The sequence below is a fragment of the Ursus americanus genome, chromosome 25, assembly GCF_024610735.1.
Source record: "Ursus americanus isolate L20-20 chromosome 25, mUrsAme1.1.p, whole genome shotgun sequence".
NCBI classification, from domain to species: Eukaryota; Metazoa; Chordata; class Mammalia; order Carnivora; family Ursidae; genus Ursus; species Ursus americanus.
In genome coordinates this window covers 14,926,250-14,938,859 of record NC_142151.1, presented here as the reverse complement: position 1 = coordinate 14,938,859, position 12,610 = coordinate 14,926,250, and the positions used below count along the sequence as shown (strand labels likewise).

The window sequence follows — 12,610 nt, the reverse complement described above, 5'->3', positions numbered from 1 at the left end:
AGATGTAATTAAAGTCTCAAATAAATTGATTTTGAGTTAACCAACCAAAAAGGAGATTACTTGGGTAGACCTGTCTTAATCTGGAAAAAGCCCTTTGAAAAGGAGGTGGGCCTTCCCTGAGGAGAGAGTTTCTCCTTGCTGGCTTGACACAGTAAGCAACTATGTTGAAGAAACCAACATGGAAATTTACTAAATTGGCCTGTGGAATCTGTGGGTAGGCTGAGAGTGGGCTTCAGCCAACAGGCAGGAAAAAGCCAGGACCCTCAATCACATACCCATAAGGAAATACATTCTATACATAAACCAAATGAGCTCTAAAGCAGGTTCTTTATCAGATAACACTCAGATGAAAATACCAAATAATACCTTGATTGTAGCCTTGTGAGACTATAAGCAGAAGATCCATCTAAATCATACAGAAAATCCTGACCCACAGAAACCAAGATAATAGATGCATGTTTCTTTAAGTTACTAAATTTGTGATAATTTGTTAATTGGCAATAGAAAACTAATACAGGAAGCCATCAGAGAAGGGAAGGGGTATCTAAACCATTCTCCAAGGTATATAGGCACTCTAAATGAATGAGAAAAATATTTAGAAATACTTAAATATTAGAAGATATTTAACTGGCAATCAAGAAAAAGGATAGAATCAGTCCTATAATTATACCTCTGCAAGAGGGGCCTCTTTTCTGGTCCCCATATTTTAGTGGACCCTATATATCATAAACATACATACACAGATTTACAAGAACACACAGATGCCTTTGTTGCTCAGAATCTGACACTCAAGAGTACCATAATGGTAACTGTGACCTTAAAACATCTGCTCTACTAATATTACTGAAGGCCTCAGGGGAATGCTTCTCCATATTTTTTGCTACGTGTCCTCAAAACAAAAAGCAATTGTCAGAATACTATGGAGTTCAGTGGATTGAGACACACACACAACTTGAGAGTATGTAATGATTTGAGCAGCAAGATGAATTTTAAAAATTAACTTTTCAGATCCTTCCTCTCTCTTAGTACAGATTTTTCCTTAACAGTCATTTGCCAGTAATGTCAAGCCTCCATTTTCTTGCTTTTTTTCATGTTCCAGTTTGTGGTTCTGTAGGTACTCAGAACTTATTACAATATTCTCAACATTTGTACTTAGCTTCTGGAAAACTTTTCAAAATATCAAATAATCCATATTAATCCATATTAATCATATATTTGTATATCATACATATAGATGTTGATGTAATATAATGAAATATGATATTCAATTTTTAAATTAGCAACTAAATTACATTGAGTTCAAGAACTATAAATGATTTCATTTAATAAAAATATTTTGATCCTGAACAATCAGTGGATCAAAGATGAAATCAAAAGAGAAAAAAATACCGTAAGACAAACAAAAATGGAAATACAATATACCAAAGCTTATGTGATGCAGCAAAAGCAGTTCTAAGAGGGAAGTTCATAGCAATAAATTTCTGCATCAAGAAACAGGAAAAATCTCAAACAACCTAACTTTACATGTCAAGGAACTCAAAAAAGTTGAATAAACAAAGCCCAAAGTTAACAGAAGGATGGAAATAGCAAAGATCAGAGTGGAAATAAATGAAATAGAGATTGAAAACAGAATAGAAAAGATTAATGAAACTGAGAGCTGGTTTTCAGAAGATAAACAGAATTGACAAAACTTTATCTAGATTCACTAAGAAAAAAATACTCAAACAATATCCAAAATGAAAGAAGAGATGTTACAACTGATACCACAGAAATACAAAGGATCATAAGACACTACTGTGAATAATTATACACCAAGAAGTTGGACAACCTAGAAGAAATTGATAAACTCCTAGAAATATGCAATCCATTAAGAATGAAGCGTGAGGAAATAGAAAACCTGAACACTTTGATTACTAGTAAGGAGAATTACTAATCAAAAACCATCTGACAGGGGCGCCTGGGTGGCACAGTTGTTAAGCGTCTGCCTTCGGCTCAGGGCGTGATCCCGGTGTTCCGGGATTGAGCCCCACATCAGGCTTCTCTGCTAGGAGCCTGCTTCTTCCTCTCCCACTCCCCCTGCCTGTGTTCCCTCTCTTCCTGGATGTCTCTCTCTGTCAAATTAATAAATAAAATCTTTAAAAAAAAAAAAATCTGACAACAAAGCCCAGGACCAGATAGCTTTACTTGATGAATTCTACAAAACATTTAAAAATGAATTAAGGAGTGCCTGGGTGGTTCAGTCAGTTAAGCATCCAATTCTTGATTTCATCATAGGTCATGATCTCAGGGTCATGAAATCAAGCCCTGCATCAGGCCCCATGCTCAGCAGGAAGTCTGCTTGAGATTCTGTCCCTCTCTCTCTCCCTCTGTCCCTTCCCTCACTCACATGCATGCGCTCTCTCTCTCAAATAAATAAATCTTTAGAAAATCCATAAATAAAAATGAATTAATATCAATCATTATCAAAATCTCTCAAAAAAACAGGAGGGAACACTTTCAAACTCCTTTTACAAGGCTAGCATTATCTTGTAACAAAACCAGAGAAAGACACCACAAGAAAAGAAAATTAACAGACCAATACCCCTAATGAACAAAGATTGCAAAAGTCCTCAGCAAAATATTAGCAAACCAAATTCAATAATACGTTAGAAAGATCATACACCATGATCAAATGGGATTTATTCCAGGGATGCAAGGATGGTTCAATATCTGTAAATCCATCAATGAGATATACCACATTAAAATGGGCAAAAATCATACGATCACCTCAATAAATGCAGAAAAAGCATTTGACAAATTCAACATCCATTTATGATAAAAACTCTCAATAAAGTAGGTACAGAGTAAATTTACCTCAACATAATAATGGCCATCTATGACAAGTCCACAGTTAACATCATCCTCAACAGTGAGCAGCTGAAAGCTTTTCCTTTAATTAGGTACAAGACAAAGATGCCCACTCTTGGCACTTTTATTCAACATAGTATTAGAAGTCCTAGCCAGAACAATTAGGTAAGAAAAAGAAATAAAGTCATCCAAATCACTAAAGAAATAAAACTGTCACTATTTGTAGATAACATAAGATCATATATATATATATCATATATATGTGACATAATATTACATATATATCCAAAAGAACTCCTCCAAAGAACTGTTAGAATAAATGGATTCAGTAAAGTTGCAGGATACAAAATCAATATAGAAAAAATGTTGCATTTCTATACACTAATAACAAACTATTAGAATGAGAAATTTAAAAAGAATCTCTTTTACAATTGTATCAAAAAGGATAAAATACCTAGGAATAAATTTAACCAAAGAGGTGAAAGATTTTACACTGAAAACTATAAGACATTGATGAAAAAAATTAAAGAAGATACAAATAAATGGAAAATATTCCACATTCATGGAGTGGAAGACTTGATATCATTAAAATGTCCAGACAACCCGAAATAATCTATAGATTTACCACACTCCCTATCAAAATTCCAATGACATTTATCACAGAAATAAAGCAAAATTCCTAAAATTTGTATGGAACCATCAAAAAAACACAAATAACCAAAGCACTCTTAAGAAAGAAGAACAAACCTGGAGGCATCATGCTTCCTGATTTCAAATTATATTACAAAGCTAAAGTAATCAAAACAGTGTGGTATTGGCATAAAAACAGACACATCTTTTCTATCTCTCCTATAGAACTTAATTTGTAGTGAAAAAGGCACCAAAAACTGTGGGCAGAAAGAATGCTCTATCCTTGGAGGAGGAGCAGGAAGACATGCTAGGCCTCATACTACATCTTCAGGAGAAACAGAAACATTTCTGAAGTCCATACCCCAAGACCTAAGTTTACAGTGGCTATTTACAGCTATTAATCTGAACATCATAGAATGCTCACCTCCTGTACCGACCACCTCATGCCAAAACGACTTTATTTTTTTTTTAAGATTTTATTTATTTATTTGACAGAGATAGAGACAGCCAGCGAGAGAGGGAACACAAGCAGGGGGAGTGGGAGAGGAAGAAGCAGGCTCATAGCGGAGGAGCCTGATGTGGGGCTCGATCCCATAACGCCGGGATCACGCCCTGAGCCGAAGGCAGACGCTTAACCACTGTGCCACCCAGGTGCCCCAAAACGACTTTATTTTTAAAATAATAGTACAATACTCCTGGGAGAGCTATAAGAGACAGATTCTCCCTGGGAAGCAGTGAAAAGGAAGACGCATATGATCAAAATAAAAAACACAGTTAACAGAGATGAAGAATGTTTAGATGAGCTCATTAGTAAACTCAACACAGGGAAGCAAAGAATCAATAAACTTGAAGATAGATCAATAAAAATTACCCAAAATGAAATGCAAAAAGAAAAAAACAAAAGAAAAACAGAACAGACTATTCAAGAGATGTGAGACTCTACCCCAGACTGTCATGTCATCAATCTCCACTTCTATTCATTGTCCCTGACCATCTAGCCATATGTCAGCAATTGCCCATGAATTAATATAGATCCATACTTCTGGTGAGCTGTGGTCTAGATACAGTAGACAGCTAAATGTACCACTTGAAATTCTGCCCAATGAGAGGATTATCCTTCACCAGTATTCAAGTCCACCGCAGAGTAGCATTGTAATACTGCAGTAATTCAGTTTCAGGTGGTGTCAGCTATACTTCATAATCATCTTTAAACCAGGCCCGATTTTTTTCTTAGCTATAGGAATTCCCAATGCATTCATAGGTACAAATTGGAAGAAAGGAAGCAGTGTAGCAAGAGATGGAGCTGGGACTCCTACAACTTACTTTTTCCTGTAGGAGTATCTCATGGCCCATGTAGATTTATAATAGAGTGCTGTTGGGCAAACTTCATTTTATGGTTGATAAGTCATACAACACTCAGCTCATGATGGGCAGCTTGGGTCACATGGTAACTTGGTGGCTTGTGGTCAAGTTATCAGTCTGTATTAGGGCCAATAATAGGACAAAAACCTTTTCCCAAAAGACAGTAGTCATCTGCAGAAGATAGTGTAGCTTTGCTTCAAAATCCTATAAGAGTCTGCCAAAGACTCCTACAGGATAAGACAGTGTCCTTATCTACCATAGATAGCACAAGCACAATCATATCATCTGGATTATATGGCTCAAATGGCAGAGCAGACTGTGCAGGAGCCTACATCTGATGCTGAGATTCCTCTAGGATCCACATCAAACCAGTAACCTTTCATGTTACCCAGTAAATGGATGAGAGTAGTATATGCAACTATAGTTTATGTTGCTAATCCAAAGAGACCCAACAGTCACCATGTCTCTTTCTTCCTGGTGCAACTTGGAGCAACTTGTCCTTTATCTTGGAAGAGATACCTTCCAAGTCCATACCCTGGATACTGGATCCTATAAGGTAACCAACACAGGAAAGGTCATTACTGGTTCTTCAGACAGAGAAGATTAATTTACACAGACAGAACACAAAAGCCTTCCTAATGCAAAAGATGCTTAGCAAAATTCAGGTCCTTAGCCTCATTGTAATCTTCACTATGTTCCCACCCCAATTCTCCCACTACTTCCCAATCAATACCCTAACATTACTATAAGAGACCATATGGCGTTATGAATTCAATTTGCATTGTAGTTTAGCCATCCACATGATAAGACTTTGGGCTGGGTCAGGAATCTTGTTACTCTGCAACTAAAAGAGATGAAGGTTTGTTTTAGGGCAGTCATAGGAGCCATCTAGTTCCTTACCTGGATCTAAAGCTAGAATTTAACACTCTGAACTTGTTGTTGTTTTTCTTCAAGTTCTACAGTGCACCTAGAAGCAAGCAGCCAACAATATTATTTTTCCTCTAAGATAATCTGTGGCAAGAGCTATATTTATAGGCACTTCATTGCTGGTGACAAGATCAAGCATTAATGCTTGCAATGGTGCAAGCATTAATAATTTAAGCAACTCTTTTGCCACTTCATGTGATAAGATACCATTTTACCACTGGCAACAGTGTCATTAATTCTAAATTTAGGCAGATCGGAGGATCAAGTCTAAAGTCCCATCTTCATATTTCTATTTCTCTAGGCCAATTTCCAGTACCAATAACAGTATCAGCTATAGTTTAGTTAGAAGAGCAGAGACCCTAATGAGTCTTATGGGCTAAGAGATATATTATAGGATTTGAACCTTCTATACCCGTAGTAGGAGCTGGGGAAATAACAATTCGAGGAGAGGTAGTTAGAGGAACAGAGGAGTTACCAACTAATTAATGTGAAAAGTCAATCATATATAGCTGCCTAAGTGGGACTGCAAAAGGAAAGCTATTGCTTTGGTGTCATTATTACCACTGTGAGTCCAAATCAAGTGTTTGTTTCTCATCAGGTTTGGCAGATAGGAAGACAAGGTGGAGGTGAAGTAGAGGAGAGCAAGGACAATCTGGAACTTATAAGCTTTTTTTTTTTTTTCTTTTTAAAATCATATCTGACTAGGATGACCCTCAGAGAGTAATGACCAGTACTTCACTGCAGCCTTCTGAAATACATTTCAAATCATAAAAAAGAGACCTGTATATTATTTTGTTTTATTTTATTTTATTTTTTTAAGTAGGCTCTATGCCCAGCTTAGAGCCCAATGTGGGGCTTGAACTCATGACCCTGAGATCAAGACCAGAGCTGAGATCAAGAATCGGATGCTTAACCAACTGAACCAACCAGGCATCCCCAAAAAAGACCTATATTTTAAAATACATCGGTAGCATGTTTGAGTAATAGGCAAGATAAAGAAAAAATCCTATGCTCTTTAGCTGAGGATTGGCTTGAGAGAGTGTGTATGCCATGGGTGGATATTTGGTGGGAGGGTGAAGGATGGAGACACAACATGCTATGTTTGAAGAAACAAAAATCACAATGACATCAGACTTCTCCTCTGTTATATTAAATACCAGCTACTTAATGAAGTAACATCATTAGAGTTTTGAGGTAGAAAGGATGGGACATTAGAATTTATGTTTAAATTGTCTTTCATGTAGAAAAGTAACAAATTTATTCTTTGATACTCAAAGGTTTGGAAAATATCAGACTTATTTATCCCTTAATAAAAGCTAGTGATAGCTTTAGACATACTTACCTAAGAGTATTATTAAGCAAAATTAATACCTTCAGAATTAGAAATTTGGAGTATTAATTTAAAAGACTTATTTAAGGGCACCTAGGTGGCTCAGTCAGTCAAGCATCTGCCTTTAGCTCAGGTCATGATCCCATGGTCACGGGATCGAGTCCTGCATCAGGCTCCCTGCTCTGCAGGGAGTCTGCTCTCCCTCTGCCCCTCCCTCCTCCACTCCTGCACTCTCTCTCTGAAAAATAAATAAAATCTTTTTTAAAAATTTTTTAAAAATAAAAGACTTATTTAAAAGAACTGTTCATAAGGGCACCTGGGTGGCACAGCGGTTAAGCGTCTGCCTTTGGCTCAGGGCATGATCCCAGCGTTATGGGATCGAGCCCCACATCAGGCTCTTCTGCTATGAGCCTGCTTCTTCCTCTCCCACTCCCCCTGCTTGTGTTCCCTCTCTCGCTGGCTGTCTCTCTCTCTGTCGAATAAATAAATAAAATCTTTAAAAAAATAAAATAAAATAAAATAAAATAAAATAAAATAAAATAAAATAACTGTTCATAGGCACAGCACTCAACTCCCAATAAGAATTATGAGAATAATAATTCAAGAAGCCACACCAGATTGACATTACCACACTAATCATCTTGCAAGAATGCAAAAGTATAGATGCCTCCTTACCAGTGGAATTTGGACAAAATTTTAAAACAAGCAGTCTCATTATTAATATTATTTTCCTTTAGGATCTGGCAGAAAATGCTTCTTGAGAATAGCTTCACCCCCAATCAAAGTATATAGTTAATTTCAGAGTTTCAATTAAATAATGAAACAATTATAAATCATCTAGTCCCAGGACAACTTCTATAAGAAAGTACATTAAAATTATGATGTTGCTTTATTAAAATGATAGCATTTTGACTGAATATTTGTCTTTTTTTAAATTTGGGATTATTTTTCAAGTTGTCTTTCATGAACAGATTATAAATTTGCTAACTGAAGCAGTTATGCTTCCAAGTAAGATGTGGTCAGTCTCACAATGCCTAGTCTCAAAGTCCTACTGGAGGAATAGGTATTTATACACACAGCAGAGAACTCCAAATCTCACCCTCAAAATGTTTGAAACCTGAGGTGAACTCAAACAAAGTAAATTTGCAATCCAAATTCAACAGAGCATAATGCCTGATCAGATCAAAGCAATGTCTCTCATTCTAGCTTCCTGACAGTGGAAATGACATGCACTCTCTAGGACAAAATAGTGTTTCAGTTCCCAAAAGGTTTTGGATATACAATGTTCAACATATAATAAAAAAATACAAGACATGCAAATATGAAGGAAAATGTGACTTACAATCAAGAGAAAATATAGCCATTAGAAGCAGACCCATAGAGTGACCCAGATATTGGAATTGGCAGAGAAGGACTTTTAAATTAGTATTATAAATGTGTTAAGGGAAAGATATATAAAACAGGTGAAAATATATGGAACTTAAACAATAAAAATTAATCTCTAAAAAGAGCAAATAGGGGCAACTGGCTGGCTCAGTTTATAGAGCATTCAGCTCTTGATTTCAGGGTCATGATTTCAAGCCCCACACTGGGCATAGAACTCCCCAAAAACAATAATAATAATAATAATAATAATAATAATAATAATAATAATAAAGATCAAATAGATATTCTAGAACTGAGAGATACAATAACTGAAATTAAAAATTCATTGTATAGGCCTAACAGCAAGGTGGACATAGGATAAAATATTAGTGAATTTGGGGGCGCCTGGGTGGCACAGCGGTTAAGCATCTGCCTTCGGCTCAGGGCGTGATCCTGGCGTTATGGGATCGAGCCCCACATCAGGCTCCTCCGCTAGGAGCCTGCTTCTTCCTCTCCTACTCCCCCTGCTTGTGTTCCCTCTCTCGCTGGCTGTCTCTATCTCTGTCGAATAAATAAATAAAATCTTTAAAAAAAAAAAAAAGATTAGTGAATTTGAAGAAAAGTCAATATATATCATCCAAACTAAAGCACAGAGAAAGCAATAAGAAAAAAGAGATGGGATGGTGGGAGGAGAAGAAAGCAATTGAGAGAATTCTGATAACTTCTTTGCCATTTTCTCTTCAACTGTTTCTTCTGCCACATAATCTTTCTCCTCTCCATCTGGAATACCATTAGGATGCATGTAAGACTTTTTTTTTTTTTTTTTTTTTTTAAAGATTTTATTTATTTATGTGACAGAGAGACAGCCAGCGAGAGAGGGAACACAGCAGGGGGAGTGGGAGAGGAAGAAGCAGGCTCATAGCAGAGGAGCCCGATGTGGGACTCGATCCCGGTACGCCGGGATCATGCCCTGAGCCGAAGGCAGACGCTTTAACGACTGCGCTACCCAGGCGCCCCAAGACTTTTTTTTTTATTGTGCTAACATTTCTTTTACGCTCTTTTTTGTACTTTTCATTTCTCTTATGCTCTTTTCTGTAGTTTCTCTGTTCCTCAGCAATAGCTCTCTGAATAAATTCCAGAACATCAACCTCTTCCTTTTATCCAGAAATAGAAAATTCCCTCAGCACAAAAGCATCAGTAGAGTATCATTACCTTTAGTAAGATACTCTATCATGTTCTTTAGATATTGCGCAATACCCAAGATAAGAATAATAGAAAGCTATTTAAGCAGAAGAGTGACAAGATCAGATTTATACTTTAATATTAATATTACTATTGGGGCGCCTGGGTGGCTCCAGTCAGTCAAGCATCTGACTCTTGGTTTTGGCTCAGGTCATGATCTCATGCTCAGCAGGGAGTCTGCTTGAAGATTCTCTCCCTCTGCCCCCTCCCCCCCACTTGCATGCACATGCTCTCTCTCTCTGTCTCTCACTCTATCTCTAAAATAAATAAATAAATCTTTAAAAATATTAATATTACCATTTATAACACCTGAAGTAATACTTTCAGGGAATAATCATCACTGGCTGCACTGGCTCCTAAATCCATTAGCTCCGTTGCATTCTAACTTTTTGTGCTTCACATTTTTGAAATTATTGAGGACTGCAGAGAGGTTTTCTTTATGGGGGTTATATATCTGAATATCATATTAGAAATTAAAACCGATAAAAATTTAGAATAAAAATGTCACATAGCCTCTGAAAAGTTCTGCTGTGCACTTGTGAGAAAATGAAGAGAAAAGGCAAATAATATCTATTACTATTTTGAAGTATTTTGGGCCTTACAGACTCCTGGAAGAATTTCAGAGATATCCCCATGGTCATGGGCTACAGTTTGAAAACTATGGCATTAGCTGAAACATTGTTGGGAATCTTGATGATGAATGGATTAGGCTAACAACATACCTTGAACTGAAAGTCAATCTTGTCCACACAAAAAAGTCAATTATTTGATTCATGATGCAATACAGTATGAAGTACACAGCATCATCTCTTGAAATGTTCTTGCCAAAGAAAAATGAACTTAAATTTCTAGATTTAACAAGTTATAGGAAATACAAGGAATAAAAGAACATGTTTACAAATAGCAATCCATAATATGGGAAATTCTACAAGACAAACCAGCTTTTTAAGCCAAAAAAAATGGCAGGAGGAGAAAAAGAGAGGCAGGGATTATTGTTCTTCTTCTTAAAAAATTACAATTATATAAACCACAGGAAATCTGTGGGCTTTATTTGGATCATCCTGTTTTAAGCAAACCAACTCTATTTTTTTTTTCTTTAAGTTGGTGTGGTCACACAATCCTCCCCTTGAAGGTGGCTCTCTCCTGAACATCTCCAGGGACCCTGGGCCCAGCATCCAGCAGGTACTGGATGAGGACTATCCCTAAACTGGAAAGATGGTGGGGAAAAAGCAGCAACTGGAAAGAGCTGACAGGTTCCAAGGGAGCAAGCCAGGCCTCAGAGGAAAAGGAAGGCTTGGGCAAGCCAAGCTGTTGCGGGGGGGGGGGGGGGGGGGTGGTTGGAGGAGGCGGGGGATGGTGGTGGTACTGGCAGCCTTCCTTACCAAGCACCTGAATGCTCATTGAAGAGTCACCCCATGAACAGTGATCAGAGACATGAAAAAATGCAACACTGAAAGTCCTTTGCCACCAATTAAAATGTTGCAGAGATCTGATAGTCTTGAAAAAAAATTCTGTGACAGCACCGGTCACGGTGATGCCAAAAATGTACATATTCAAAATTGGAGAGAGGGGTGGTGGCACCAGTTACTCTCTACAAGATAATTCACACAACTGCATTGCTATTCCTAGTTCAAATTCACATTCTTCTAATCCAAGCAATAATCCAAGGAAAACCAGATGCATCTTACATTTCGGAAGATAACTGGTCTGAGCCTATTGGCTCTTCTGGGAAAAAAATACAACTACAATTGTCAAATGGAAGTTTCACAATGGGAAAAAAACAACAGAATTGCTTGAAAAATGAAAAAAGATAAAAAGAAGCAAAGAAGATGGCAGTTAATAGCTTCCAAAAAGATAGGGATTACAGAAGGGAGGTGATGCAAGCAACAGACACTAGTGGGTTTGCCAACGGGATGGAAGACAAGAATTCCAGTGATGCCGGTAGTTTGCTCCCACAGAAATATTTTGTCTCAAACAAGCAGAAACAATTACACGGACTACAGACTGCCAAGAGCAAAGATTTATAGTAGTTCTACACCAGTACAGCACCCCATCAAACCAGTGGTTCATGCAACTGCTACCCCAAACACTCTTCCTTCTAATCCATTTACACTACAGTCTGAGCACCAGCCAAATAAATCTGATGCTAATGGAACATCTACTTTATCAGAACTACCTACACTCACATCTTCTATCCCTGCACAAGAAACAGAAAGAAAAGATATGCCATTATTATTAGATGTTTCGTGTTGAACTATAGTTCCTGAGTTTTTTAATTATATTACATTATTTTCATTAACTTAACGAAGACTCTTAATCATCTATATATTTTTAAAGTCTTTTTAAAATGTTACTATATAGACTTAGATCTACAGTTAGCCATACGTAACTTAAAATTTTTTTTTTATTATGAAGCCTCAGAACTGTTTTTTGCCTTTGAGATTTTGAAGTCAAGCACTTAATTTATAACAGTTATATAAGTTAAATAACTTATCAAAGCCAGATTACTGTCTTTTATGGTTGTATAAAGTAATTTTCAGTTTTTGTGATAATTGTCATAATTTAGTTTAAATATTGCCTCACTTTTCTATTAATTGAAATTTAATATGAATGGGGGGGGAGTTGGTGCAGCCACTATGGAAAACACTATGAACGTTCCTCAAAAAATTAGAAATAGAACTGCCATGTGATCCAGGAATTCCACTTCTAGGTATTTACACAAAGAAAAAAAAAAACACTAATTCAAAAAGATATATGCACCCCCATATTCATCATCACATTATTTACAATAGCCAACACATGAAAACAACCTGAATATCGATCAATGGATAAATGGATAGAGTAAATGTGGTGTGTATATACAGTGGAATATTATTCAGCCATTAAAAAAGAAATGAAATTGTGTCA

At 36.7% G+C, this 12,610-nt stretch overlaps 1 pseudogene; it reads left to right on the top strand.

Annotated features, from left to right (window-relative positions):
- Positions 1–11,380: 11,380 nt before the first annotated feature.
- LOC148107783 (WW domain-containing adapter protein with coiled-coil pseudogene) lies at positions 11,381–11,961 on the top strand (annotated as a pseudogene).
- The last annotated feature ends 649 nt before the right edge of the window (positions 11,962–12,610 follow it).